The sequence below is a fragment of the Lutra lutra genome, chromosome 17 (genome assembly GCF_902655055.1).
Source record: "Lutra lutra chromosome 17, mLutLut1.2, whole genome shotgun sequence".
NCBI classification, from domain to species: Eukaryota; Metazoa; Chordata; class Mammalia; order Carnivora; family Mustelidae; genus Lutra; species Lutra lutra.
Genome location: NC_062294.1, coordinates 9,453,306 through 9,460,593, shown reverse-complemented (window position 1 = coordinate 9,460,593; position 7,288 = coordinate 9,453,306). Strand labels below are relative to the sequence as shown.

Genomic DNA, 7,288 nt, shown 5'->3' with positions numbered 1-7,288 from the left:
TTTTCAGCACAGGGCCTGCCACATTGTATTATTATCGCGCGGTTACTTCACATGTAGCGAGCCCCTGCAGGCGTTACCTCATGGACTCTTTCCCTCCCCCTCCCAAGAGGCAGGTGTTAACATTACCTGCACTTTCTGGATGGGGAAACAGGAGTCTAATGCAATTACCCAGCCAGTGGCAGAGCGAGACTTGCACGCAGGTGCTCAGCGCCCATCATGCTGCCCCCAAGCTGGGTTGTAGGTCTATTTTTAGCAGTTGCTAGAGATGCAAAAAGCACTGGGACAAAGAGAAAGGTGAAGATGAAAAGATGAGAATCTCTCTCTCTCTCTCTTTTTTTTTGAAGGAGATTTGGAGCTTTAAAGAGGGAGGAAATAAATTATCCATGTGTTTTCAGCTGAAGAAATGGAGGCTGAAGTTTTGATTTTTGCCCAAGCACCTGCTGGAAATAGGAGGTCAAATGAGGGTTCAAGTGCAGCTCTGTCAGACCCTGGGGTCCACGTCACCCTCACTGCCCTTGTCATCTCCTCTATCTCACACACACACACACACACACACACACACACACACACGGTGCTGAGGAACAGACCTGGTGCATCTCTCTCTGAACTTTTTTTTTTTTTTTAAAGATTTTTTTTTTTTTTTTTTTTTTTTTTTTTGACAGAGAGATCACAAGCAGGCAGAGAGGCAGGCAGAGAGAGAGGAGGAAGCAGGCTCCTTGAGAGAGCAGAGAGCCCGATGCGGGGCTCGATCCCAGGACTCCGAGATCATGACCTGAGCCGAAGGCAGCGGCCTAACCCACTGAGCCACCCAGGCGCCCCTCTCTCTGAACTTTCTTGTAAGAATTTGATCATGATTCGAAGTACATAGCCCAGGAGAAAAATGGGATGGCAGGGGAATGGCTTTTTGCATGTGATCCATTTTATTTTTGCTAAGTCAACAAAACACACTGTATTTGCCTAGGGGAGCGAAGTCAGGCTATTTAAATTTCCCTGTCACTACAAATATTCTCTTGATTTATGAAAAAATAATCAATAAATGTGTGTTGATTTGGATTAGAACAGTTATAAAATATATGCATGGCACGGGGCCTTTTGTTTTTCAATTTGCATGTATTGTGGCCTTTAGATAGGAACACCAGAGAAAGCATTTGAAATAAGAATGGTAACAGTGATAATGAGACACAATAATTGTGGTCATTTATTGAGTGTCTGCCCTGGGTGAGGCATTGTTCTGGGAATCTCCTATTCATTATACTGTTTAATTTTCTTAAAATATCATGAAGTCAAACTTCTGATTCAAGATGGTAGATTGGATATATAAATTAATAGCTACTTTCTCCCAAAAGCTCATGAAAATGGCAAAAATCCATACTCTTGTTTTGGTAAATGAATAAGGACAACTGAAGCAGCACAGTAGATTATAAAAAGAATGTTCTGGAATGTAGAAAGCAAAGGAAGCACATGTGGTTGAACTTCGTGGATCGGTTGGACTTCTTGAATCAAGTGACATAACACCCAACTTAATAGTGGTTTAAATACATGCAGTTTATTTCACATATAAATATGGAATTGGGAGAAAAGATTCGGCATGAGAGTTCTATAACATTGTCGGGGACCTAGCCTCTTTGTGGCTTTCATCACTTCCCTGGGTGTAAACCTCACCTCATGATCTAAGAAGGCTATTTGCGCTCCAGGCCTCACATCCATTTTCCAGCTGGCAGGGGCAACAGGCATACACCTCACTTCAAAGACACGTCCGTTTTAAGTTTGTATCACATGTTTTTCACCCAAGATACCAATATCTGTTAGGGATAGAGGTTACCCGGTTTCAGTAAGCCATTTGAGTATCTATTTTTATCATTAGTCAGAGCCTAGAGAACTGACACATATTAAACAGATGCTATACCAGAAACTTATTGAACTAGGAGTCTGAAACACCTAGTCTTATGCTAAGCACCAGTTAGGAGTGCCGGTTCCAGGAGCAGCTGTGGGAATTTCATGTCCTTACCTGGATATGCTTGTCCACGTAACAGAGGTGGTGGAGACCGGAGGCATGAAATGAGATGCTGTGTAGAAACCCAAGGAGCAGAAATATCCTCCCAGACTCCAGTCTCCTTTTATTCCTTCACCCTTCTGGGGCCCCCGGGGGGCAGCACAGTGGCAAAGAGCAGTAAGGATCCTTTGTTTGAAAATGGGATTGTACAGCCTGCAAATTCACAACTGCAATTTCTTTTGGAGCATGTGATGTATACATTGCTGAAATGAATAGTCAGAGAAAACTAGGTTCTAGCGTGGCACTGCCCCTTCTCTGCTTCGGAAGCCAGCTCTACCTCTCTATGCCTCAATTTCCCCATCTGTAAAGTGGGGATAATAGCTGACCTTCATCATCAGGTGGCTGGGAGAATGTAAATGCTGAGCACAGTGCTTAGAACATAGTATGTGTTTGACGAATATTAGCTCTTGTTCACTGGGGACTATTGGCCCCATTAGATGGAAACACTAATGTTCAGGGGCCCCACAATGACTTGTTAATAATTAACAATAGCAACAATCCTTGAATGGAACCTTATTATGTGCATGAACTCATGTAATCTTCAGCTCACCCCCCAGAGGCAAAAAAAAGCCTTGACATTACCCCATTTTCCTGATGGGCAAACTGAGGCCTAATGAAATTACCCTTGTGTTGAGATATGGAAGAAGGAAAACCGTGGCTGCCAATCCAGCTTTGACTAATGTCTCTGTGGGCAAAGGGCTCTGCTGGACTGCATGCTGGCTGCTAAGGACTTTGGGATGAGTGGAACTGGGCACAGTGCTTAATCTGATGGTTCTTACAGACATGGAGGAGACAGACATAACCAGACAACTTCAATATTACATACTAAATGCTCCATGGAGGGGAAAGATGTGATTCTACCTATGTGAAGGCAAAAGGAGGGTGTATTAATTATAGTATTACTGCTGCTTAACCAATTACCCTGAGATTAAACTGACAATGCATGTTTATTATCTCACACAGTTTCTGAGGGTCAGGATTGTAGGAATGGCTTAGCAGGATGGTTCTGGCTCAGGGTCTCTCATGCAGTTACATCAAGGTGTCAGTCAAGACTATAGTCAAGACTATATACTGGAAGGTTTGGTCAGGGCTGGGGACCTGCTTTTAGGATGGTTCGCTCATGCCAAGCAAGGCGATCCTGGCAGGGGACCTCAGTTCTTCATCCTCATGTCATACAGCTGGTGTCCCTAGAGCAAGTGATCCACAGGAGAGCAAGGAGGAAGCCACAGTGTCTTTTGTGATGAAGGCTTGCTAGTCACTTTGTCCTTTCCAGATATCTTGCACATGACACAGGCACCCTCTTCACTGTGGGAGGCGATTACATGAGAGCAAGAACACCAGGCAGGAATCACTGGGCCAGCTGGGAGGCTGGCTACCACAGCTGTCAGTAAGCTCTGTTGGGAATTCCCGGAAGACTTTCTGGAAGAGGTCGTCCCTGGAACAGCTAAGTAGGGAACAAGGATTCATAACTTGGGAAGGACAAAACTCAAGGAGTCTGTGACCTTCAATGGAGGAACATTGTTTATGCTAATAAGTGCTTTTAAACTATGGTGATTAATAGACCTGCCAGCAGATCTCTATATTTAAGGCAAAGTAATGAAGTATAGGTATTATAGGTATTATATCACAATTTTGTTAATATTTTAATAATCATAATTATACATATTTATAAATAATATATATTTATATTTAATAATAATATTTTAATAATTGTATTTCAACATACTTGCCTTTATGATTTATGTATTTTATTTTATACACTTAAAGACATTATTCTGTGAGAGAACCATAGATGTCAAACAGGTTTGTAACACACATACAAAGGGTAGTGAAGAAAGAGAGTAGGAATCACGTGGTTGAAGGAAGGGAGAGCATGAGGGGCAGAGAATACCAGAGATAAGGGACAGTCTTCTGTGTGTGTGTATTACTAATAGCCTCAAGTACAAGAAGGGGAAGGAGGTAGATGAGGCTGTAAATGGAAACAGGGACCAGTTCACAAAAGTTCAGGTTGTGGAACTTGTACTTGATACCATAGTCAAAGTGAAGTGAAGGCTGGAGACAGGGGAGCCAAGAAAATGTTTGTTATACACACACACACACACACACACACACACGTATACATATATGTATACATGTATATGTGCATATATATATGTATATATATACTCATGTATTTAGTTAAAATTATTTTTTTGAGACTCCATAATCCATGTACAAATTTCAAAATTCAAAGTGGATACTATGAAAGCCTTTCTCTCATTACTTGCTGCTACTACTCTGAAATGCTCTCCACTCTAGAAGCCATCGCCAGCTTATTTTAAATCCTCAGGAAATCATTTTCACGCAAGGGAATGGCTGTTTAGATTTGCATTTTAAGTAGCCGGTTCTGATCAAGGTGCCCACTGCGGACAGAAGACAGGCTTTGTGGAGAAGCTGTGGGAGAGGGTAAGAGGCAGTGGCAGGAATGTCAGGGAGAGTATGTTATTCTTTTCTTTCTAAAAGAATTTACCACAAATATGCTGGAAGATCCCATAAGTGCACATAGCCACAGTTCATTTAGTTGCTGGGTTCAGACTTCCTGCACGAGGCAGTAGAACAAGGTGGTTAAGAATATAGTACAGACTTTGGACCTGAGAGACCTGGGCATCGTCTCTGCTCTGTGGCCAAGTCTGTGCTCTCTTTGCTAATCTGAACCTTAGTTTATCTCTTGTATAGAGTGGAGCTGATTATACCCACCTCTACGTGTTTGTCATAATGGTGTATGTGAGTGATAATGCTGGTAAAACCTTCATACAGTTATGCATATACTTTAAAGTCAGATCTAAAATCAGAGTTGTGCTTCATGGTTGAATTTCAAAATGCTTAATGTCCACCTCTAGTCATCAGTCATAACAATGACGAGAGCTAAAGTCTTGTGATACAACATTTAGGAATCACAGGTTGCCTTGTGCTTGGCACTATGCTGAGTGCTTTGGAGTCATTGCCTTTTTTTCTTTGTTTCTTTTCTTTACGTCCCCTTCTTCTGGTGTATTCACATGTGCACATCTGGCGGGATCTGGGGTGACTCTTGGGCTCCAGGGCCTGAAATCTTTGGAAGAATTCGTTTGCAAGATTGCAACAGCCATGGATCAGAGCGACATCTTGGAAGCTTTGGCTGCCAAAACAGGACACTCCAGGCCAGTGGTGGAACACTTTACATGGAATGGACTCCTCGCCGCGGGTTTTAAGTGACTGGGGCAACACGCTGCCTCCCGTGCGGTTCATTCTCCTCGGGTACGGTTCATTCTCCTCGCTGGGGGCAGAGAGTAGCCAGGAATGAAATTAAGCTGAAATGGAATTTCGAGAATGGTGCCAAGTTAGCAGTAATACAGTAAAACTACACTGAAATTTGAGGCCTTGAAATGTAAATTAAATGAAATTTCCAAATGTGAGGGTCTGATTTGGAGATGTCACTGCAGTAGAAATGTGCTCAGCGGGAGAGAGTGCCTAGCTGTGTGGCCTAGAGAAAAATGAGCCTTCCTGCTTAGGCGTGAAGATTCTCATAAGAAAACAAAATCACTCTTAATGCTCAGGGAATCAAGTTCTGTCTCTTTAAAGCAAATGTGGCAGGAGGTTAACAGTGACTGTGTCTAGGTCTATGTGTTCGGGATGGTGATAGGGACATTCATTGTACTTGTCTCAATTTTTCTCAATGTTTGAAAAATTTCATAATAAAACATGTTGGGAGAAAGGAATAAACTAGATCACCAGAAATAAATAAAAGCAGAACAGATATAGTGTCCTAGAAAATAAAAAGACAGCACTTTCAATAAAAACACAGTTAGCTTTATGAACAATTCACTTCTTTTACTTTGTTTTTTCTCATTTTCTCGTGGAGGAACAAAAACCCTTGGGCACCCCAGTACTGAGGACGCCCTGTTCTGGGAAGATAGCACACACGAGAACGTTGGTAGAGAGGACGAGTTTGGGGCTAGACTTCTCATCTGGATTCTAATGCCAGAGGCTGCTGGCTCTTGCTCACTGAGTGACCACACACAAATTCTGTGTGCCCCAGTTTCTTCATCTGTAAAACCAGGGGTCATAATGGAATAAAGAAAGTTGAGTGACTTAGTCACGTAAGGGACATGAGCTGAGTTCGGTTCCAAAGATAATTACAGGAAACCCTACCACCAGAACTCACCCTTGTCTCTGTATATCTGTACATCTTGGTTCAAACTTCTCTTAAAACCCTCAAACCATAGTTCTCTGCATGTCTGTAAGTCTTATCTGAATTGGTTTCTGACTACAAGGGATGTTTCGTTTTTCTTTCATTCTTTTTTTTTTCTCTCAGACACATGACATAACTTTTTCTCACTCATCGCGTGTTCGAATGAATCCGTGAAATCCCAACACACCTGCTTATGTAAGGCCACACTGACCAGAGGGCGTTTTCTCTGGGAAGCCCTTTCAGTATTCTTTCTCACTGGTTACCTTCCACGAGAAGTTTGTCAGAGGAGCCAGGAGTCTTCTCAGGTCTCATAAGCATACTGCGTTTGGCACCAACACAGAAAGGTTAATGTCCCAAAGACTGACGACTTCCATTAGAGCAGATTTACAGAATTGTTGGGTTGTTTGTGTGTGTGAGGCGGAGGGCAATGACCATCATCGCAGTAATGATAGGAAATAAAAAAAAAATGTGGGTGAGGGGTGAGGATGGGGTGTATGGGTGTCTCCCTCTGTTAGGCGTCTGCCATCAGCTGAGGTCCTGATTCTGGGGTCCTGGGATTGAGCCCTGTTGGCTCCCTGCTCATCTGAGAGTCATCTTCTCCCTCTTCCTCTGCCCCTCCCCCTCCACTAAGACCCTGTCTCTCACTTTCTCTCTCTCTCTCAAATAAATAAATAAATGAAAAAATCTTTAAAAAAAAAAAAAAAAAAAGCAAAATGTGGCCCTGGGGATGTTCCACCAAAGCTTGTGTCCACCATGTAAGTAGCGCCAAGTTGCTTTTAGCATCCACTTGCCGATCTGTGTGTGCATCGACTTTCTGTGTAAATGCTCTCTCAAAGACAAAAGAGTTCAAACATTGAAATGCTGGTCAGGAATTGGTCTTTAGCCTTTCAAATCGTGGGCACATAGGGCCATCTGGTGTGCAGTTGTATAACCACACACTGGATTTTTAAAACATCTCCTCACTACCCATCAGTGGGACTTAGTTGGCTTATACAAAAGCAAACCATTCTTTAGGCTCTCTTGGGGTA

General features: G+C 42.7%; 1 protein-coding gene across 2 annotated transcripts in view; it reads left to right on the top strand.

The window, feature by feature from the left end:
- The first annotated feature begins 3,386 nt into the window (after positions 1 to 3,386).
- Positions 3,387 to 7,288, top strand: part of WWOX (WW domain containing oxidoreductase) — a 944,020-nt gene continuing 940,118 nt past the window's right edge. Inside the window, exon 1 of one of the 2 annotated variants that reach the window (XM_047710181.1) lies at positions 3,387 to 3,496. The gene's annotated coding sequence lies outside the window, so the exon portion shown is untranslated. Of the gene's footprint in view, positions 3,502 to 7,288 lie in introns of both variants that reach the window. The other variant, XM_047710180.1, reaches the window with a different exon arrangement.